This window comes from Agelaius tricolor, unplaced genomic scaffold, assembly GCF_023055355.1.
Source record: "Agelaius tricolor isolate 1412-34295 unplaced genomic scaffold, bAgeTri1.0.p SCAF_4, whole genome shotgun sequence".
Lineage (NCBI taxonomy): Eukaryota > Metazoa > Chordata > Aves > Passeriformes > Icteridae > Agelaius > Agelaius tricolor.
The window spans coordinates 50161870-50185232 of NW_027269264.1; the positions used below are offsets into that span (position 1 = coordinate 50161870).

Here is a 23363-nt window from a genome sequence, read left to right on the forward strand (position 1 = left end):
GATGGATGAATACTCACTCCGTTGCTGTTGTGTGTATGACTGTTGTGTAGTGATAGCCTAAGGTGAGCTTTAGGGTCCTCTGTTCTGCAGGTGGATTTCAGTGCTCTGCTGAGTAGTGAGCAGAGCAAAGCTAAGCTAGAGCAGGTATGAGAACAGCAAGGCATCATTTCATCACACAGCCAGTTCATGTTATAACAAGTGAGTATTTTATCACAGATAAAAGACTAATTTCTAAAAGCCGTGGTGAGTGTGCTCTGGAATGCCCTGCATCCAGGGAGCACTGTGGACATGGACACCACAGGAGGGAGAGCTGACAGCACTGCTCCATGCAGAATATCTGGCCATCTTTGCTTTTTCTCCAGTCTCTCCATCTGCTGTGGCCTGTTTAGTGGCGCAGGCACTAATATGTTTGATAGTTTCTCTTAATTCCCTTGCTTATGGTGAAGCGTGTAAGAATTTTAATCTCTTGTAAAATTTTCCTCATTAACAGTGACAGAATTTATGAAATTGTTCAACTCCTAGCTTGATTTATTAGGCTATAGCCAGTATTTTATCAGGTTGCAAAGTCAGAATTTTTCTTTCTTCTTTTTAGTAAATGTTTTCGGTACAGTTTTAGATTCAGAATTTCTCACTTTTTTAGTGTAGTCAAGATAGCTGGTTTCCATGATCTCTGCAATATTCTGTTGGTTTAAACAGGCAACCTAATGGGAATAATACAAAAGATGTTAAATGCAAACATATATTTTAAATGTTGATAGTATAGAGTTGTTCATATTGTTATTTATGGAAGGAGAAGAGCTTAAACTTAGGTATTACATTCTCTTCTTACTTGATGTTTTGGCAGGGTGAGAGCCCTCAACAAGGCTATGTGGGCTGCAGAAGTGCATTAAATGTAAAGTTTGAGCAATACCACTGAAAGAAAAGGTTTTTCTTCAGGTTTCTCTAGTGCCCTGCAAGCAGAGAATGGTCTGCATTCTTGTTCTTAAGCGTGGAAGCTCTGTACTGATAAAATCACAATATAGAAAAAACAGCCATCAGCAATGTATCTACTTGTACAGAATGCCAAAAAATAGCATGAAAAGGGAAGGAAAGTCTCCCCTTCCCCAAGCCGTGTCTTCATGCTGACTGAGCCTGTATACAGCATTACCAGGATGTCCCATGCAGTCAGTGCTGGCATGCAGAGCTGCATTTGTGGTGGACAGGAACTCAGGGTTTACAGCATTGCAGCAGGAGGATTCAGCAACCACACACAGAACTACTTGGAAGAGGTGGTGTCTGGTCCTGTGCTTATATCCAGCTCTGCTTTCTTTTTTTAAGTAGACTCCTGACCTCCTTTTTTTGACTGTTCACAGGGTATTTGTGACCAATGTCCTTAAAGAGAGTTTATCTGTATCATCCATGTCATTAGGATGATTGAAGCAACATCCAGACATGCTAGAAAGAGGGAAAGAGGGAGAGTCTTTAGAACACTTGATATTTGGTGTTTACTTGTATATTCTGCAATGGCAGTTATAACCTTGTATGTTTTACAGAAAAAATTTTCTGCCCATTTTTCTGCAATGAAGATGGGCAGAAAATAAAGCAATCAGAAATATTTGCTGCTCAGCATTGCTCTTTAATATCCACTTTAGGGATAACAGTAGGAAAGGGTTAACTCTTAAATTCCTGGAAGGAAGAGAAAATTCATCTTTTTAGTCAAGTATTTATTTACACCATTCCACTAACCTTGGAACAACTGACTCTGGGCCTTTTAAATTTAAGGTGCTGTTTTCTGTGTCTAACATCATTTTCATATTTCTCTTACACAGCGACAAATTAGGGAGTTGAAGGAACTTGTGAGACAGTAGAAAATGTTTGTTTCTGGTTCAGTGAAGATAATAGACAAGAGTCATTAGAATACTTTTTGGACAGAAAACCACAGATTTTCATAAAGACTGAATTCTGCCATACCAGAGCTCATATAAAAAAATAGGTTATGAAACGTGCCTTCTACTAATTTTGCTCTTTATCTCACCAAACTAGCTGGAAAGGAACAGTGTTGGCTGTCCCCCATCATGGTGAAATTCTTGTTCCACTTGCTGGTGTAACTTGGAGGGTCTGCAGGATGGCCTGCCTTGTCCCCATCGCTGCAGACTGCTCCCAGTGACTGCCAGAGGAGGTTGGGTTGCTGCCAGCAGCAGTGGAGGGTCTGGAGTGTCAGTGTTAACTGGGGTCATGGAGGGTTGGAGAAGCATCTCTAGCTGTTCCAGTGGGTAGTAGCTACCAGGTTACACTGGGAGGGTGGCTGCCAAGGCACAGCATTTCTATGATATGGACAGATAAACTATTCTCATCTCATGTGTGGGGAAATGGGGACCAATTGCCATTGTTGCCTTGTGTTTAATGGGCCTTCTGGGAATCAAGTGCAGATATCCCTTGTCTATCTTTATTTCTACTAGAAGGTGCTTTGCTTATGAACATTCAGATTTCCTATGAACACTCAGATTTCTCCAGAACCCTCTCCCCTTTTTCTTATTGTATCTATGAGTCACTCTGTGGTTGTCATAATTTATTTTTACAACATGCTGAAAGGTATATCGGGAAACTTATAAACATGCTAGGGAGAAGCCACCTGAAATAGCAAATGTTTCTAATTATAAAGTTAAAGCTGCCTTTCTAAGCTATTTGGTTCTTTATTATACCTTGAACAACCCGAAAATGTACTTGGCTACAATTAGACTTCCAGATACAATAAGTGAATTGTAAATGAAAACCACCCTGTGGAAAATTACACCATTAGCCTGGAGCAGTAACCCTGATCTTTCCAGTTTATGGTGCTGCACAGCCAGTACATCCAGTAACTTTCTGTGAGTCCATGAAGTTGAGAGGACAATTTCTTAAAAGCAGAGCAGTTCAGGAGGTTTTTTTTAATTAAAGTAATTATTACATGCTTTCATGTTTATTATTTTTTAACATTTCCAGACTTTTCCACATTAGTCTGGTTTCGAGGGAAAGTAATTTATCTATGCTTTACCAATATCTACAATATCTATTAGGCAGTGTTCTTGAAAGGGTTTAATTAGTCTTGGCCATGCTTTTGGTATCTTCAAGGCAAAAAAAAAAAAAAAAGGCATTAGATTTCTGTACAGGATAGGAAAATAGTTATTATAATTTAGAATTCTTGCATTTTAAGGCCTTTCCTTATGCAGAGCAGCATCCTTATGGTCCAGGTTTGCTGCTTTATGAAAATTCTTTGCCGACTGTGCTAGTTAAAGACTGTGGGGCACACCTGCAGTCATCAGTGGTTCATCACAATGTTCATGCAGAAACAAGAGTGGCAAAGTCATGGCTGACACAGGAGAAAAGGAGCAGGTAGGAGTCAGGGCCACGTGCATCCAGGCAAATAAGCAGAAAATGTCTCTTAGAGTCTCTTTAGATTCACTGTCTAAATCTGTCATGTCATGGCTGCTGTAAAGAAGTCATCACACTGGCTGAGGTTGACATCTGGTGCCAGCAGTCTGAATGCAAACTCTTCATCTGCTCGCTGCACTGGGAGCCAGGGGCATTTCAGATGCCAGTGGAGATGGTTTGAGTGGGGTCTTCAGGACATTACATTAGTTGGCTTGAGCACAGGACAATTTTAAAACTGACATCTTGTCCTCATACAAGATTTGAATGGATGCAAGTTTGCATGAGGCTTGTCCTAGTCATTAAAATAAACAAAGACAGTAGAGGAACTTTCACTTGGCTAAAAGAAGATCTCTAGGCCAGCACTTCTTTTACTGGGAGGAGATTGAAGAACCTTATGACCTTATGCTTTGTTTTGCTTATGTCCATCTCTGTTGGCAGGGTGCTTAGTACCAAATGGATTTGTAGTTTGTTTGGGAGGTATACTTAGCACACAGGGACCAATGCCCTAATACAGGTCTCAAATTATCTGTTACTGGATAGAATGTGTATGAACTGAAATTCCTTGGGTTATGAAATTTAGAAAACCAATGGTGAGGTTTGGGTTAAAGTCATGTGCTTTCCTTTTTTCTCCAAAAAAAAAGCAGGAGTTTGCCAGTGGCATCTCCCTCCTTGTATCATTTTGAAATGCAATAAAAAGGAAGAGAGTCTCTTTAACTGTCTTCTGAAAGACACAATTCTTTTAGATTTGGCTTTCTTTTTAATTCATGGAGAACAGCTGTGGCATTGTTACGCCAACAACGTAAGTGAATCTCTTAACAGATGGTTCTCACACTGGCTGGGATGAAAGCCGCTTCCTCCATCCTGGTGGGGCTTTTTTGCTGTTCTTAGATCCTGGTATCTTGAGAGGGTTTAAATAAGACTGCTGTTTTCATTCCCATGTAAGTATAGTGTCACTCCAGTAATTCTGCAGTGAAGTGTAGTGTTGCCCCTCCCCTCTTAAAATTTTTTCTTCTGAAAACAAGGAGAGCAGTAGTAATGACTTGCATTTCTTAATTTTCAGTGCTGGTGCAACACTCTCAGCTAGAAAGATCTGAATTGAAATATGAAGTTCCTCCATCTAGAAACAATTGTACAAGGGACCTACTGAGTGCATTTGTGTGAAAAACACTTGGTCTAGACCTTGAAATTTTCTTCCCTCCATTTCCCCAAGTGAGGAGGGTTTATCAGAAAGAAGAGCAGATGTTTGGACCATGTAATTGTTTGCATATAAAATACAAAGCTTGCTCAGATAACATTGAAACTCCTGCTTCTGAAGCAGGGATGAGTCTGCACATGGCAGAGCCATGTAGCCTCTTACCTCACAGACTTAAACAGATGTAGGAGTCTTGTGCTTACAATGTCTATTTTTTTCACCAGTGGTGTTTTTGTGACAGTCATCTTGAATATGACGTGAGATTCTCCAGCTCCCTCCCTTTGCTGTGCCCAGCAGCATCTGTGAATCAGCACAGCCCAGCTGCAGTGGCTTCACAAAGCTGGGTGCTGGATTTAAGGGCCAGTCAATGCAGTTGTGGTCACAGCAGCAAGCATTGAGATGCTTGTGTGTGCAAGGAGTAGTGTGATCTCAACTTTATTCTTTCCTTCCAGGGAGTGCAGCTGCTGCTCAGACTTTCTGGGCAGGTGAGCACCATGGCTTTGAGAAGGTAATCAGATGGTAAAGCAGCCTATGCTTCCAGAAAAGCCATATCCCTCCTATTTCAAGAAAAAGCAGCATGCCAGCTGAACTACGCTGTTGATGGAAGAAATGCAAAAACATTATGCAAGCAAATGTCACAATTTGTGGGTGAATGTCTGACTTGTCAGCCTGGCAGTTGGTTGTGGTGGAAGGGGGAATGCTTTGTATTAGCAGCAGTAGTCTCACCTGAATAGCTGAGGTCTTGACTCAAGTCACTGTTGTAGACTATGTTCACCTGCCTCTATTAGTTCATACTCTCTGTGGGGATGTGACTGAAAAATTCTTTTCCAAACTCTTCTTTTTGTCCATCACCTGCAGTTTGGAGTCTCAAGGGGTCACACTGACAGAAGGAGCAGGGGTTCCTCCTGACAGGGGCTCAGTAAGAAGCCCTGATTGTTGGTTGTTAGTGAGCTGCATTCTTCTCCCTTCACTGTGATAATTGCCTCCTGAAAACTGTATTGCTGGTGTAAGACCTAAGGCTAGTTCTGGAAGCCTTTGGGAAATGATATTAATTTCCGAAGAAATGTACAGCCTCAGGAAAAGCTGTGCAGTAGTTGCTGGATATATCAGGGAGTAGAGACAGTGAGGAGTTAAACTAAAGTGAAGGAAGGATGCAACTTCAGCATCTATGCTCTCCACACAGCCGTGCTTTTGTGAGATACATCTTGGCTCTGCACAAACCACAATACAAGCTCCTGTTCTACTTGGTGTACTTTTTGTGTCTGGAGTTAAAACATGGTGTGGTAATGCAGCTGGCTACCTGTGCAATGGTAATACAGAATGATAACCAAAAGGTTTATGTGAGTGCTGGGTTACAAGGTGCTGGGCATGGTTGTAAATGAAGATGTTTGGCATTAAATAATGTGTAATTAAGATGCCACACATTGTTTCTTTGTGCAGAGGTCACTGTCAGCAGCTCAGGGTTATTATAGGCATAGACACAGCTTTGTAATTTGCCTTATGTAAAAGATGGACCTGAGAACTAGCAGCTCAAACTAGAGTTCAGCCATACAGGTGGTTTTGGAAGCTTCAAAAGCTGTCAGTCACAAATTCCCTGAACCCTGCCCCGTTAAATAATGTTGGGGGAGTAGTATCTGAAAAGCCCTTGAAAGAGTTGAGGCAAATGGCTCTAAACTGTACTGTTTGTGCTATTTAATATTTATTTCTGATCAAATAAATTCTGCTGGGATTTTACATACTGTGGGAGTCGTACAACTCTAAAATTAGTGAAGTGGGAAATGTGAGTGAATTACATGTCTCTGTGTAAACACAGGTGTCTGCTCAGTGCTGCCTGTTGCTCTGCTTCCAAATTTTTGCAACTACTGCAGAAGTGGAAGCATAAAAAACAGAGAAAGGGTAGATGCACACCGCTATCCTGTGATTAAACATAACACAATCTCAGTGTCATTCTTCTCATCTGTTATTTATTCTAGTGGCTGTACAAACTGAATCATAGAATAAGCTGAGTTGGAAGAAAACCGGAAGCATCATTGAATCCAACTCCTGCCATTCACAGGACATCCCAAAAGTCACACCATGTGCCTTAGAACACTGTCCAAACACTTCTTGAACTCAGGCTTGGGGCCATGACCACTTCCCTGGGGAGCCTTTTCCAGTGCTCAGCCACCCTCTGGGTGAAAATTTTTTTCCTGATATCCAACCTAAACCTCCCATGACACAGCTTCAGGCCATTGGCTCAGGTCTTGTCCCTGAGCACAACAGAGAAGAGACCAGTGTCTGCCCTCTGCTTCCCCTCATGAGGAAGTTGTAGACTACGATGAGTTCTTCTCCTTCAATCTCCTCCAGGCTGAACAGACCAAGTGACCTCAGCCACTGCTTATAAAGCTTTCCCCGCCAGACTTTCACCATCCTCATGGCCCTCCTTTGGGTGCTTTCTGATAGTTAAATTCCTTTCCTATATGGAGCACATATTACAATTAAACTGTTGATCTCTCTGGTATAGCTGAGCCAGTTGAGTTGTTTTTGGTGTTTCCTGGCCATGACCCTGTTTCATTTTCTGTGACCCTGTCCTGTTGGGCTCAGGCTCCCTGTGTGCTGTCTCAGGATCACCCCATATCACACCACTCAATTAAAAGCAGTGGTTCTGTAGGCATCACAAGACCTGGTGATGGTCTTGTGATGATGCCCAATTTTGAGTTACCATAGATGGCCCTATAGATTGAACTTAGATTGAAAACATTGCTTTGGAGGTAAAGTAGATACAAGATGGATTTTTACTTCAACAATTGTAGAGGCAGAGAAAAGTTTAAGTGGAAGTGTATCCACTTTAAAGTAAATTGAAAGCCCTCACGTTTTATCAGGTTAGAGCATGTTAGAGGTAGAAGCTGGCTGCTTCATGGGAAGTACGGTGTCTCATTTAGGAACTATTATCTTCACAGGAGATCCTCTTCAACACTAACAGGCTCCCATTAGTGAGTGAAAATAAAAGGTTTGGAAATAAGGAGAGAAAGATGGTAAGAGCAAAAGAAGGTATGTGGAAGAGCAGTAAAGAGCAAGCAAACCTAAAATCATGCCCTGAGGTAACTGCTCTCAGCATTTACAAGCTGATCATTACGATGCGTAGCGTTGGCACATTGTGTGATTGTACATCACAATGGGCCAGGACTCTGCTGCTCTTCTGAGTGTCATTACAATGCACTTAGGTATGTTGTGTTTCTACAACATGAGCAGCAGCTTAGATAGGTCTGTATGCAGTTAAGTATGCTGAAGATGTGCCCAGGGGTTAGGCTGTATGTAGATGAGCTGTTTCAAATGTGAATTTCATCTAAAGCATCAGAAGCTCTCTCTGAGCTGTGGTGCTGGAGGCGGGGTCCTAATGAGACTGCTTTATAATACAGCTCTAACATACACATTAGGTAGTGGTTGGAAAGACAGTCAATCTTTCAAGGCTTAAGCAGCACTTTCTAAAAGTGCCTTCAATTAACAGCTAATGACAAACTTTCTTTAGTGATTCTCTGGTTGTGTTGTATAGAGAATGATCATCCAGAGATACTTTTATTTATTTACCATTTTTCATTTCATTGGGAGGCTGATGAATATTTGATCCAGTAATGTTCCTATTTATGCCCCATAAGTCAAGTGCCTGAGTTCAGCTTCAATCCATCATTGCTCTGAAGATTTACATTTCAGATAGATTTTTCCAGCAGCACAGATATTGCAAACCTTAAATTAATGCACAAAGCTGCTTCTACCCTGCAGAAGATAAAACTATTAGTAAGGAAAACAATATCTCTTTTGGATGCCTGTCTTCCTAATGATAATGGAATTTAAAAGATCTACAAAGGGCTGTTTCAGCTAAATATCTTATGTCCACCACTATTTGAAAAGAGGATAATGAGCTGAAAGTGTTTCTATGCCTACCTGCAGTGTTAATTGAAAACTGCAATGACACGCAGATAGAACCAGGCTCAGGGGACCTTTCTTATAGAAATTTTATGTGAACCATCTTTCCTGTATCTGAATGTGTTGTCTAAGCTGTCCTTATTAAGCTAAAAAGCTTCATTGATAGTGAAAGGTCTTCCTAATGCTTTCACTTCTATTAATTCTACTGGCAGCTTAGAAACCGAATTGAAGCCCCAGAAGTTCCCATTCTTATGTTTCTTATTTCTTTCTCTAGTCTCTGTTTTTCTGTATGTCCTGGGGGAACATATAGACAGGACACTATACATGCTGTGCGCAGCTCCAAACTTAAAACTGAGAGCATACCTCAAGAGAAAAGATGCACATTTTTAATTTGCTTTTTAGGATCACTTGTTGCTCTTCCCCTTTTTAGTTCCAAGTTCCTTATATGAGTGAGACTCATCAGGAGAAGAAATTGTCAGAAGTGACAGATTGGTAGCAAGGTGGCTCTTCACATTGATCAGGGACATGTGACATAATTGGAACATCAGCTCTCTCTGTGAGTTACAGTGGTTTGGATGATAATAGGAGAGGGTAAGTTCCTGAGAAAATTACTAAGCAAAGAGTATGAAGACATTCACAAGCTAATCTGGAAAAACAATTTGCTGGAAAAGGGAGATAATGGGATGAACATGCAAGCCTGTATACTGACACCAACATTTAAAAATTCTGATGAACAGTCTGACATGTGAGACTGGTGATTTATGTAACTCTTCTTCATTTAAAATGCTTCAAGACTGTAATATAGTGCTGGAACTGCAACCCCTGACCACTTTTTTTTCTCCTGCGGTGTACTTTGGGGTGTAATATTGGTCCTCACTGCTTTCTGGTGCATCCTCTGTAATGTGTTTGGTAGAACTGCCTATATGAAGATGCTTTTCTTGCAGGGGACAGAACTCTGGAGAAGGACCCAATTCTCCTGCTCTTATCTTTAGCAGCTTCACTTATCTGAATCTCAGTTTTCCCAAATACAAAGAGGGGAAAATGATTCAGACTTCTGCTGCAAAAACACTATGGAAGATTAAAAGGAAGGTAGAAAAGCTGTGACACAGGGAAAAAAACTCAGCACCACTGCAGGGAACAGGAATGAAGCCATGAAGCCAGCTGTGCAGTGTGGTGATAGCAACATAAAGGCAAACAAAAGTCAAGGAGATTAAAATGCAGGCAAAAAACTATAAAGTCATCCTAAATCAGTAGTACGTTGCCTGGAACATGGTGTGTGTTTCTGCTCAGCCATGCTAAAAACAGTATTTTAGAATCATAAAGAGTTTGAGTATCTCTAACAAGGAAGAAAGAAATGGTGAAAATACTGAGATTGTTTCTTCTTGAAGCAGCACATTGGTGGCATGCTGTGAGGAAGAAAGCAATCAAAGAGGTGAGAGAAAAAGGTAAATGATTAATAGATACTTGAACTCCTGCTTCAAAACACAACGTATTAAGGACTTAGTGAGTCTGAATGACACTGATCCCAAAGCTGAGTCAGTGGGGTGAGGGGCAAGAGGCTGAGTTGCAAATCCATCCCTACAGCTTGTGGACCCACTGGTACAAGACTCACCTTACTGGATGCAGGGATCTATAATAAAGTAGAAATAAACAGTGTGAGAATGAATGGGCATTCTTTTTTCATCACCTCTGGCCGGCCTCTAAATACTGGGTCTGGAAAGGGAACTTCCCCGAGTGCCAGGTCATCCCAGGGCATGCACCCTTGTTTGGGATGAGGGCAAGTCTTTGGTAAGATCAAGGTAAGGGTTGGGGCTGCTGCTCTCATTTCTTATAATAGTTCCTTACTTCAATAGCTCTTACTTCACTGAGGTTTTCCACTCTCCTAGGTTTTGGTGGAGGATGGCTGCACCAGGCAGCAGGGTGATGCCAGCAGGGAAGCTTGCAAATAGGCTTTCAAGACAGAGGAAAGGACAGATTGGTAGAGATATGACTCTTTACACTGACCAGGGATGTGTGACATAATTGAATACTGTCTCTTTCCCTGAATTGCAGTAGTTTGAATGATAATGGGAAAAGAGTAAGTTCGTGAGAAAATTAACTGAGCGAAGAGCATGAAGACATTAACAGCTAATTCTGGAAAAACAGTTCAGGTACAGAATGATGTGTTAGAGCCACACACACACAAGGTGAAGAAAGGGCAGAAGAGCAAAACTCCCCTAATGGCCTAGAAAGACATTTTATGGACTGTTCTGTGGCATTTAGCATGACAGAAGACATCTGAGCACTTCACAGGGTCCTTGTTTATCTCTGCAGCCCTACTGCTAGGTGAAGGGATGTATTAGAAATTCCAGAAATTACCAAATGCCCCTAGATTTTTCAAAATACCTTCCCTGTCTCATGATCTTGTGACTGCACAGGTAGGGGCTTGAGACGGACAGAGTAAGGCCAGAAATTCATTTGGGGTTTTCAGTGTAGGATACCTATTGCCTGAGTCTTTCCCGCTCCCCCGCTTCTAATTCACATATTTTCACCTGCAGCAAGTACAACTCCCACTCAATTTTGGTAGCATTTGTAAGCACCCATCATATCACACTGCAGAGCTCTGATCCAGTGTTCCGGCAAAGAAGGGAGACCTTATTAGTGACCCATTGGGAAATCTGTTTTAGAGACTTGGCACATTTCTTGTAAGAGCACACAAGTCCCAATTCTCTAGGAGAGCTCCGCAATGTGTAATCACAAAATCGTCTCTCCCCTTTTCCCTACATCACTTGCAGCATCTGCAAGAAACCACAGACTTGGGCTTCTGTTCTTTTGTTGTGTAACGCTGTTTTATCTCCAGCACAGGTCCATGCTGCACTACCAAGGGAAAGGGTTTACATGGATATGTCATTACAGGCTGTGTTGTAGCACATAGGCTGCAGGGCCTCAAATTAGGCTGCAGTAGCTGTATTTGAGTGCTTGGAAAATTATCCCTGCTATTTTCTTTGAATGTCAGTTCCCTGCAGTTTTAGAACAGAAGAATGTACTATAAGAAAACCCCAACGTGGCCTGTCACAGCATCATCAGCATGTCTCTGGGCACCAGCATGTCTCTGGGCTGAACACATTGCTACATGCCACCAGCCTTAGCTGTATTCAGGTCACAGTCAGGTTCCTAAATCTGTTCATTGCCAGAAGGCTTCTGGAGCTTCACTCAAACGTAGCCTAGGATCACCTAGAGAAGTAACAGCAATGGTCAGATGTTGTGCTTCAGGTCTGTGAGCCTTGGCAGAGCACTGCCTGGGAGGGTACATCATATCACTGATGTCTGACAGCTGTGTCCTCCAGTGCTTTTAACCATGGGTACCTTATGCTGTCCCTGTTGTGTGTCTTCCTTCTCTTCTTGGACCTGTTCTTCTAGGAACATAACTCAACTGGCTATCCCCTCCTGGCTATCTGGCTATCCATCCAGTCTCTTTCTTCCATCACCTTCTCCAGACAGCTCTAGTCCTACTGCCAGATCCTGCTTTTCCTCCCTGCTCACCTCCTGCCCTCATCAGCCTCAGCCTCAGGCTGTACCTGCAGAGAGGGATATCACTTGGAGGGGGGGGCTCAGGTGACCAAATGTGTTCCCAGTACCCCACCTCAACAAAATAAAAAGAAAAAGAAAAATGTTGGGTTTTTTTTAAGAATTATATACAAATATGGAATATATTTCAAATTAGACTAAGAGAAATGTCCAAAGTGCAAAATTTCACCCCAAAGAGTAGACATTTGGCATCTGAAAAAAACCTCTCAAAATCCAAATATTTGGGCAGTCACACTTAAAAAGCAAAGAAGGCAAACCCCTGTCACTGTTCACAGCAGTCTGCCTTCCAGCAAAGCCTTTGGGAGCACCAGCACAAGGCCTTGGGGCTGGTCCATGTATCAGCAGCAGAAGGAGCAGCAGCCCAGAGGGACCTGAATAAAGACCAGGAGTCTGTGCACATGCCTGAGCCTGTCCCAGGGAGCACTGATGGTGTGTTCACCTTTTTGTCTCCATTCCCAGCTCAAACAGGGATCTGGTTGGGATTTTTGTGCATGCCATGAGCTCCCTCGACCTCCTGTTCCCACATCATGCAGTGCATCCTCCCATGCTCCACAATCTGCTGCGGCTCCTCAAAGGGTGCCGGGGACAGATGGCGTGATTTCAGCTGATAAAGGGGCTGCCTTGAAAGAGGCGAGGCGGAAGCTGTCTGGCCTGGTATCTCTTTCTGGTGCTGTCAACGGGAGGTGAAGGAGACAAGCTGGAGCTGGATGGACACCAGCTCCATTCCAGGGAGCATGGAAGGGAAACAAATTCCTTTAAAAAGCTCTTCTGCTATTGCCAAATGGTGTCTGCTTGTCTTTATTTCAGAGATCTTCTGCCAAGTGCAGATTACCTCAATACGCTCTGGTTTTCACTCAGCCCGCTGTGCTACATGAAAGATGTAGCTAAAATATCTTCAGACCATCTCAAGGGATGGCTGGTGATGTGGCTGACTTTTCATGTGCTGCTGACTTTTAAACTCAGCGTGGTAAACTGCTAACCAGCCTTGTCACTTGCTGTCCACAGTGTCAGGCAGCACTGCAGCTGTCAGACACCTTGCTGAGCCCAGCCCGTGTGCAGCACAGGGCTGGCAGGCTCTCCAGAACCTTTGCAGTGCACTGACTGCAACCCTGCAGTAACCAAGGGAAATGGGAGCAAGCTCAGTAAATAGTGGGAATGATAAAAGCCACTTCTGGTAATAAAAATGTATTTTTTTCTTCAGGAACCTCAATTTTCCATTTTTTTCAGCACTGGGAGGGGAGGAAATCTACCTGCCCTTTGGAGACAGAATAATTTATAAGCAGCTTCTATAAAAATCAGTGATTTCCCTTTAAGTCATCTTCTGTGCCTTTGTCTCAGCTTCCCTGATTAGTCACATAATGAGGATATTTCTAATACAAATGTGTCAGGGGAGAAGGGAGCAAAACATTGCTTTATCAGAAGAGAATCTGTATCCCTCCGGATGCTAATTAGTCACGGAGATACAGGAGTGTGGGGCGGGGGCGAGGCAAGCTCTTATTTTAGAAGCCAAAATGATTTGTGCCCTCAGAATTTCTCAGGCAGGGCTGAAAAGCCATGCCAAGGTAGGGAGTGCCGTGAGATCTCCCCTGGCTTTCACATCCCTGCCCCTCAGATTTGTTTGCCATGCTGCTGCTCCTGCTGCTGTTTGCAGGGTTATTTCTGTCGCAAGCTTGGCTAAACAGAAGCTCTCTCCTTATAAATATGGAAATCTGATGGTTGAGCTTTCTGTCTCTGGAGACAAGTTGAAAGCGTGGTGCTAAAGAGAAAAGGGCTGCTGAACTCTGAGCTTAGTGGCTTTGTTTTCTCTACTAGTGGAGAGAAACTGGCAATTTTTTATGGCTGGGATCCACCTTTGCAGTATGGACAAGTGAACTCTCAGGACTTTGTCCTGGGAAAGCTCTGAGCCCAGCAACAGCATGGGCTGTGTCAGAGTCTCTGCTCTGTCCAGGCTAAGCTGGTGTCCACCACTGAGACCCTCACCTTTCTTCAGTGTGGCAGATATGCTTGGGGCAGGAGCCCTGGGCAGCTGCGCATCTTTGGAGCTGTGTTGAAAGAGTGTGTGATTTTTATATTTATTACAGGCTTTAAATGCCAGTGGGTATCCATTATGGTTCCTGATAAATCTCTTGAATCATAGAATATTCTGAGTTGGTAGGGACCCACAGGGACCATGGAGTCGCAACTCCTGGATTTGCTCAAAACAACCCCAGAAGTTACACCATGTGCCTGAGAGCATTGTCCACATCCTTCTTGAACTCTCAAAGGCTTGGCGCTGTACTTGCTTCCATGCAGAGCCTCCATTCCAGAGTGGTGCGGCCCCACAGTGCTTCTTCAGGGATTTGTTTGTGTCCTGTTACACCCTATCTCCTTTCCTGGGTTGAGACCACAGTCAGAGAGCCTGGAGAACCAGACACTCTTGCTGTCTGGAAGATGGGAGGTTTACTAAGTGCAGGAAACAGGCAGATGAAAAATAATTCTTGGAGAAGGAGTGAACAGAAGAAGCAATCAAATAGCTCAGAAAGGGATCTGAGGGATTAAAGATGCCAGGGGTATTCCAGAAGTGAAAAGCAAGACCTCATTCATCACACTTGTACAGAAATTGAACATGTAAAAATCAGCTGCCTTTCAAATACAAAAGCCAAACCAACTGGAAAAGAACAGGTGAGCCCAGATTTATGCTTGTAATAGCTGTGACATTGAACCACTGATTAGAGCCCTTGGTCTGTTGAAAGGGGTGGATGTGGAGCTGTCCCAGCTTTTCCAGCTATTGTTCTTACAGCCAGAGACTGTAAAAGCTTAATAATATCGTGTTTGCCATGCTGGATCCAATCAATGGCCTGTGGCAGCAATTATCCGGTCTCCAGGACATTGGTGGGAACTAACGTCACTGCAACAGGGCTCTCCTGGTGTCATTTGTATTGCACCAGGTCTTTTTTTGTCAGAATATGTCACTTCTGCAGTATCTGCTAGAACCAACCCAAATTTCTAGTGTTTTCAGCCAAACTTAGATTTTATGTTTTGTGTACAGCTGGGGCAGCCTACCTGTGCATGGAGGGGATCCATAAACCACTCTGTATATGCTGACAATAATGGTCTTTCAGTACTAGGCTCCACTTGTCCTGCACTTCCTCAGCCAGTTTCTCTAGGTGTTAGGCTTGTCCATGGGAAGGAAGCATAGTTCCCTGGAGCTGTCCATGGGAAGGAAACACAGTTCCCCTTCACTATGCAGGAGACTTTTCATTTGAGGTGGAAAACAGCTCTCCCTTTGAAAATAGGCTGTTCCTCTTGGTGAGGCTCTGTTAAAGACTTGAAGAAGTAAAGATGGGTTACAGACCTGAAATAAGCTCTTGACAATAACTGATGGGCACAAATTCAGTCACTACAAGAACCTGCCATGGTCCCTTGCAGACTGCACTGGGACTGTGCAGTTTTCCATAGCATTCAACTGCAACATACAGCCAAGGACCTGGGCTCCTGTTCCTGTGTCTGTTCTCCAAACACACTGTGACCTTGGCTCTGACACATGGCTCAATTTTTTAATAATTTTAAGGGTATCTCCCCTCAAGAGTTGAGGTTTAAAAAGTAGTTGTAAAGTTGTATGGGGTTTTTTATGATCCTGGTTTGGCCAGATGCCAGTGCTAAACTGACTTACAATAGCTACCAAAGAATCTGTGAAGCTTTTGCACCTTGAATACTCATGTTGCACCTCAGAGCTGTGGCTGTATAATCAGAGGCACAAAAGGAAAGGTGTTATATCTTCATGTATATATTCTTTACAAGGAAGGAATTATTTTGATACTGAATCACCCTGAAAATATACCTCAATTAATAGCTGGTTTTAAATAGCTATTGCATGCCACTTGGTAAGTGCTGCAGGCAGTGTGGAGTGCAGTGTGGCATTTCTCTAATTTGCAATGTTAATGATCCAATTTAAGTCATGTAAAGCTAGCACAAGATACCAAACTTATAAACGCATGTGATAATAGAGATGGCTTATGTGTATGAAAGAGCCTGGAGGGAAATACAGTGTTAAATATATTCTATCATGATTGAAAGGAAAGGGCTGGGGGCTGCTTGTGCTGCTGGTTTCTCAGAGGGAAATCTAACAGAAATCATGTAATTACTCCCATTTTTCTTGTTTGTCCCTCAAATGCTTTCCCAAAGTATTTAGTCTAGTTACTGCATTGGTGCTTCCTCTGCTACTGTAGACTCCCAGGATTAGTCATACACCATCATCTAAAAAAAAGTTTCTTCCCTGTGCTGCAAATGTCATTTTTGATTAGGAAAATAGATCACTGAAACATCTTGTTCCCTTTCCACAGCTTATGCCTTTCTGTTTGCTGCATTTTGTTCAGCCTGAATGTGGCAGTCGGGCAGACCCATTGTGGCCAGGGTTCCAGGGCAGCATTTCAGCACCGGCACTGCAGCACCCACAGGGAGACTGGCACTTCCCTTCTGACCCCATTTGAAGCGAAGCAATGGTCTGAACTCCTGGCTACCTGTCAGTGAGCTGAGCTACCCCGACTGCAGGTGTACACAGCAAAAAGTCATTTTAGTGACATGCTGGTTCAGTGTAATTAATAAGACTAAAGGTTTTAATCTTGCAGCAATATTAATACTGCTGGCTTCTCAGATGCTGATATAAAATGGTTTCAAACACCAGCTTGTCTTACAATTATAAACTAATCAGGTTCAAAATCTGGATCTTGTAGTGGATATTGCAGGCCTAATTTGTTAAATAAGATCTGTTCAGTAGTTGCTCAGAAAAGAAAAACAGCAATGTTGTAAGTGGTGCATTGGCAGAGCTAGTAGAAAGTCAATAAACAATTGTTGTTTATTGCTTTGTTGAAATGGAGTCAGTAGCTATCAGAATGTTTTTCAGTACATCAGTCACTGTGTTGCCAAAATGTCATTTATTTTGACTTTGGTACAGGGAGGGTGGGGATGCTGAGATGAACAGTTACTGCTCTGGATCTGGCAGAGTGCACATGTTGATGAAGAGTGACAATCATGTCTTCCCAAGAGCCTTCTGCTCTGGACCCCTTGTGATTCTGGAGATCCTTCAACATGTGAGACTTAGGGAAAAGACTGTTTTCTTCAGCTCTCCCAGAGAGAAGGTGGAGGTCAGCCATGGTCCTTGGCAGTGGGTAGGGGAACTTGGAGAACGTCTCTTCCAGGGTTAAGTGGTGTTCTAAGTCTGGTCTATAAGGAAGCTCTTCTTCTGTTAAGACAGATGGGGAAAGGGACCTAAAAAGACCAGGGATCTTCACAGTTTGCACCAGATCAGGATCAGTCAGCCTGAAAACCAGATCAGCTCTGTTGAATTTCTGTGTGACATCAGTTTCTAACCTGGGTTTGCAGCAACATGCCACAACTTCATCTAGCAAATGTACATCTCCTTAGCCTTAACTCTGTAGTTTTTTTATGATACTTCCTTGCAATCCTGCTGCAATTTAAGATAATAATTTCTTTTTCTCATGATGAGAAACGTGAAAAAAAAATAATCCTCTTTTTCACCCTCGTGGCCATTTCTCTAACTGAAGACAGCTATAATATCCTTCCTTAGTCTTCCCCTTTCTTCTCTGAGCAATCCTATTCTTCTAGTGTTCCGGGGTGGTTGTAGCTTCTAGTTTTTTACCATAGGACTGATGGGGGGATTACATCTACCTTGAAAAAATGGGCTCCAAAACTGAAGTACATTAAGTGAGCTGAAGCCCACTGAAGAAATCAGTTAAGCTGAGGCCTGAGGAAGAAATCATGAGAGTTTTTTGTGAGGCTTTCTGGTTACATTCCTGCTGCTCATTGCCCTGTGACTCTTTCCTTTCTCTTGCCAAACATGCCATTATTACTGACCATTGTTTGTCTATACATTGTGTTTGATTCATCCTCTATATAAATCTGACCCCCTGTAAATTTGAGCCTTTCCTTTATGCTGTTTGTTGCGTAGATACCAAACTCTGCACGTCTTGGTTTTCAATCTTTTTGTTCCTGGTGGGATTTTTTGGCACTTTATGTTCATAGATACTTTATGCCTATATTGTAGTGATATGTAGAGGCTACAGAGGTCTGCTGTCCAACACAATGTGATATTTTACATACCTACCTGTGCACATTAGCGTCCCCTTCCCAGAAGCATTCTATAGCCAGATTTCTCAGGAATACCTGGCATGGTAGAGCTTGAGGCAGAGGGAATCTGCCAACAGCACAGCACTTTCTGTTCCCCAGGGCATAGACTGAAGGTATAAATATTTATTAGCAGCACAATGTTCTAGCCCAAGAGTCTGAATGACAGCACTGGAATTACAGAAACTTCTCGTTGACCCAAATGTAACACCTGTATTCAGGGTGTGTGGTTTCTCACTTGTTTTTCTGCTCACTAAGTCAGTCCCCCATGCACAGAACATCTATCCATTTTTCAGACTCAATGTTTGATGTAGGAAAGAAACAAAACATTTGGACTTGTCCTTTCCTGTTAGCATTTGTGTGCAGTATGCAATCCACATGGGCAGCTCCAGAAAACAGATGTCTGCTGAGCCGCAAGCCCTCACTGTAAGCTGTCACACATGTGTTGGTATTGAGACTTCCAGCATCTTTTAAGTAGGACAGAAGACAAGGACATCATCGATGGGTACTGCAGAGAGAAAAGTTAGCTGGATGATATTCTTGATCAGTTGGCTCATACTGATACAACTAATGGTGGTCAGATAGAAGCCTGTGTACTATGGACAGAAGTGATGGTCAGGCCCTTTATACCGGGTGTTTCCTTGAGATTAGAGGATGAGGGCAGTTCTGCCCCTCTGCTTTTATTGAAAAAAATCAGCAGAGCTGCGTTGGTGATCAATTTCCCACAGACAGCAAAGTGGAGAACATTTTCATAAGAGGTGTAAATATGACTGATTTTGAGAAGGAGGGGCAGATAAAGACTTCTCAAGTTACACATATGTTTTTGAGGTGCAGCTGAAGACCAAAGAAATTGTGTGTGCCCATTCCCTTCCACGTGCACTGGGGTCCCTGAGGATTTGCAGAGTGGAAAGTGGGGCCTTGTTAAGCTTGCAAGGGGTTGGAAGTGTTGACTGTGAAGGAAGACAGAAAGCTCTGTTTTCCCAGGTGCTACCAGGGTGAGTTTGTACCAAGCACCCAACTCCATCATTTGGGGCTATTCCCTCTCCCACAGTTGGTGTGGGTTATTGGGAGGGGTAGGTAATAAGAGTAAAAGGCTATTGAGCTGATGCTTTCTTAAGTACTGCAAAATGGAAAGTTATTTAAAAGAGAAAAAATAAAAAAGCCTGCTAAGCATGCCATCTTCCTTAAACCCCAGATTTCAGTTTAAAGTGTTTTCACCTTCTCTCTGTGCTCCTGCATACTGATGATTCACAGCACTCCTGCTCCACAAAGGTTCACTGGAACTAATTTCTGATGTTCAGAAATGGCACATGGTACACACACTGTGGGACATGGCTGCTCTTAGCAGGAGGGCAGTTTTCAAGATCCTTTGTGTCGAGCCTATAGAAACAAACAATCTAGTAAGAAAACTCCCCACCGTTCAAATGCTGTGTTTGTGCATGCCCAATTAAGCTGTGAGCATGTGGGGAGAAAACTTTGATTAAACTCTGGCCCCAGCCGAATGTTCGTGCAGTGCCCTGATTGAATATATATTTTCCTTAGGAATGAAGACATACAGAAGCCTCAGGAACAAAAAAAAAAAAAAAAAAAATTCCTTAAATATATTAAATATCTTTAGCCATCTACAGTCCCTGCAGGCACTTCTCAGCACTTGCCTTTTGTTTGGGAGCATTGTGTTGTCCTCAGTGAGCAAAAAGACGTAACATCATCTGTCCTGGGACCAGTCACACCATGTAACTGAGATTTTGATGTTGAAGGCGGAGCTGTGTGTATTGCTGTAGGGAGGCTTGTGAAAAAGAAAAAAATTGCCAAGTGAATTCCAATAGCAAAAGCCTGTGTTGAATCTCAGTGTGCTCTTAGGCATTCACTAGCCAAAGGCTAATCAGTCAAGTAAACGTTTCTCTGGACAGTTGAGCTGTAGAGAGAGAACTGCATCCATTCAGTATGCACAGAAGCAGAGTGTGTTTGTGCAGAGACAGCTCCAGCCGAGCTGGCGTGGGAATGCTGCTGTTTTCACAGTGGGCATTGTTACTATGGAGTCCTGTGAGCTGCTGCAGAATGTCTGTGAAGTGATTGATGGGAAATATGATAGTGTCTTGCCACTCCTGGGCCAGGGATAGATAGCTACTGGAGCTAGGGACACTGTCCCTGGCCCAGCTGGGTTTCCTCTCAAATCAGTTTTACTCTCTGGGGGGAGTGGGCCTGGCCCATGCATGCAGTGGTGGTCAGCCACAGTAATGGTGTTTGTGATCCCTCTGCTCAAGCTGTGGATCTCTTGTGCAGCTGTAATGTGCTGCTGGGGCTGAAAACTGTCATGCCAAACCTTTGGGAAGAATTCCTAGGGCTGACTCTGCTACCATGTTCTGCATCATTTCCACCTCCAGTGTCAGAAGCTCTACCAGCTGCCAGGCCTTCTCTCTAGACTGGGGGGAGAGGGAAACACTTCTCCAAGCACAGATTTGTGTCCTTTTAAGATGAGTGTCTTAGACAGAATGGGAATAATCACTCTTTGAAAATAATCTTGGTTTCCTCTGGAGGCCTAGGAAGCCTTTACTGTGTGTTTGGGCTAAAGCCCATTTTTGAGATTTCTCCAGCTGAGTTCACTGGTCCAGGCTCAGAGTTCAAATCTTCAAAGGCACCTCAGAACATTTCTCCCCTCCTTCTGTTGATGCAAATGGATGTCTCATGTCATGGTCAAGTTGACTACAAAGGTAATGTTACTGTGGGCACATCAGTTTGCCACAAAAGGGAAGGGCTGGTTTGGATTTAGAGTTTTAGCATGATTTTAACAATGTGAACCTGGGCTAGTCCTAGGAATGGCCAGACCCCTTCTCTGCTATGTGGACTTCTGGCTTTAAACTCAGTGTACTCTCTGCTGGACTGCACCAGCACAGGAGACAGTGTCATCACACTATGTCAGTTCCCATAATAAATATGTCTACTCCTGTGCCTTCCTGCAGCCAGCAGACTGGGGCTCACAGGACTTCCTTATTGTGTTCAGTAGCAACTAGGAAGCATGCAGGTCTTGGAGTCATGTTCCTTAGAAATTGCTGTGTCCTGCCTTTTCCCAGATTGGCAGAGAAAAGGTATTCATCCAGGAAGCCTGGACTCAAATGGTGCCACTTAGCACCATTTGGACATCCCTCTTGGAGAGATTCTAGCATGTCTGACAGACAGACGTGTCCTTTGTGCTATCTAGATGTTCCCATGTGTAGAAGCTCAAAGATAAGGGAGCTCATGTGAATGTCTCAAACACTGATAGCTGGATGGCTTTGAAGCCGACCAAGGATTGTTGGTAGTAACAGCTAAGGATTGTTAGTAATAGAACACTGAATAGAATAGGGTGGAGAAGGGGCCACATGGAGGTAGAGCAGCACTTCTCTGGGACAAACATCCTTATCCTGGCTCCTGGAGATTAGCACAACACAACACAGCACTGGTGTAGGAATGAGGTCAAGTAGCAGACATGTAGGAGGATATGGAGACCACCAAATACCCTGAAGCCTCCAGCCCATTTCCACAGTAACTAAATTACACAGAAAGGGAGAAACTTAGCTCCAGTGCAGGGAAACTTATCTATAAAAAGGTACCCCCACAAAGCCCTGTGTGTGCACCCCACCACCCTGAACACCCCATCATCTGCATCAGCAATGGAGTCAGGACTGCTGATCTCTCTCTCTCTCTCTTTTTCTTCCTTTCTTTCTTTCTACCCCTCTTTAATTCATCTCTTTCTCCCTTTCCTTTCACCTCCCTCCTTTATCCTAAAGCCACTGGTGGGTGTTTAATAGGAGGCTAAGAACTAATGTACCAATTTTCATGACAAGTGTGTCATTTACTAACAGAAATTTGTAAGATTTTGTGGACCCTCTAACTTTCAACATTCCTTTTGTCCACAAGCATCTACAAATCTTGGGTGTTCCCTTCCCCTGGAGGGTGAGAGGCTACACCCTGAGATTCTTTCTTGCAGCTTGGATTCTGATCTATTCCCTTCTGGGCATGTTTGAGACCAGATTCATGTTCCAAGGATACCATGAACTGGTCTATGATTTATGCCTAAATGTTCTCCTGGAGGCTGGTTTTTTGGTTTGCAACCTGCTCTTACCTTTTTACCCAGTCACTAAACTGCTACATTAGAGGAAAACTGCAGCAGTGACTGCATTAGAGGAAAGCAGAAGAAATTGTCTTTTGTTCAGCATTGTCCTTGAATGTGAGATCTTGTACCCACCATCCATTTTAAGTACTGTCAAAGTCTACTAGGTAGTGCAAAGGAGCAGGATTTTCATAAAATGTTATAGCATTACATATGTTATTTAACTAGTTTCCACCAAGCTAGAGCCTAATTCAAAAATTACATTTTATCTCCTAAGCACAGTGTATTAAAAGAGCTAATGTGCACTGAGTAGCTCAACAAGTGATTGTTTTTTTTACTGAGAGTGAAGAGTGATGTAACCTTGCTTTGAAACTCAGTGACTCTGCTTTGCGTACAGGTGTCAGTGCCAAATGATGAGTTGCATTTTACATGTAATTGTGTACAAATAAAAACTCCAGAAACTGAGAGAGAGACAATATCAATTCAATAGTTTGAAATAGTATTCTAGTATTTAATTTATGATGCCTTGTATGATTTCTCACAAGTGATGGTTTGTTCAGGTATTGGACCTAATGCTGAATGTTTGCTTTGCCTGTGCATCTCTAACTGTGATATGCCCAAATTTAATACACATCTATCTATCTGCATGTTCAATTTGATTTCTGTCTTCTAGGTGGAAGTAAGAACATGTTTGAAAACTAGTTTTAATTTGCACTATGGTGCTAAGTGAGAGTGTTCAACAGGTTTGCAGTTTGCTGTGAAAGAACTTCAGTTATTTATATCAGTAGTAGAACTGTCTGAGTTGGTAGTTTGTTTCTCTCTCAAGTTCTTTGATGTGCTGTACCATAGAGTTCAATACATGTTGTCTGCCAGTAGGCTGGAGCAGAAAGTGTTTGGGGAGATTGGTTTTCCAGGGGGGAAATTTTAGTGACAGTGAAAGGTACTGTGCTGACAGATCTTTCCTGTCAGCCATGAAATTTGAAGTTGAGTGGTCTACTTGGAATTCATCTGAAACTGTAAACATGTTTCATACAACACCCCAAGGAGTCATCATGTGAAAATTATTTGGGACAACTGCCAGCCCAGGCTGAATTTGAA

At 42.9% G+C, this 23363-nt stretch overlaps 1 protein-coding gene across 3 annotated transcripts in view; it reads left to right on the plus strand.

Moving 5' to 3' along the window:
- The window catches only part of FAM219A (family with sequence similarity 219 member A), a 92996-nt gene that overhangs the window by 30241 nt on the left and 39392 nt on the right, over nt 1–23363 (plus strand). The window lies entirely within an intron of this gene.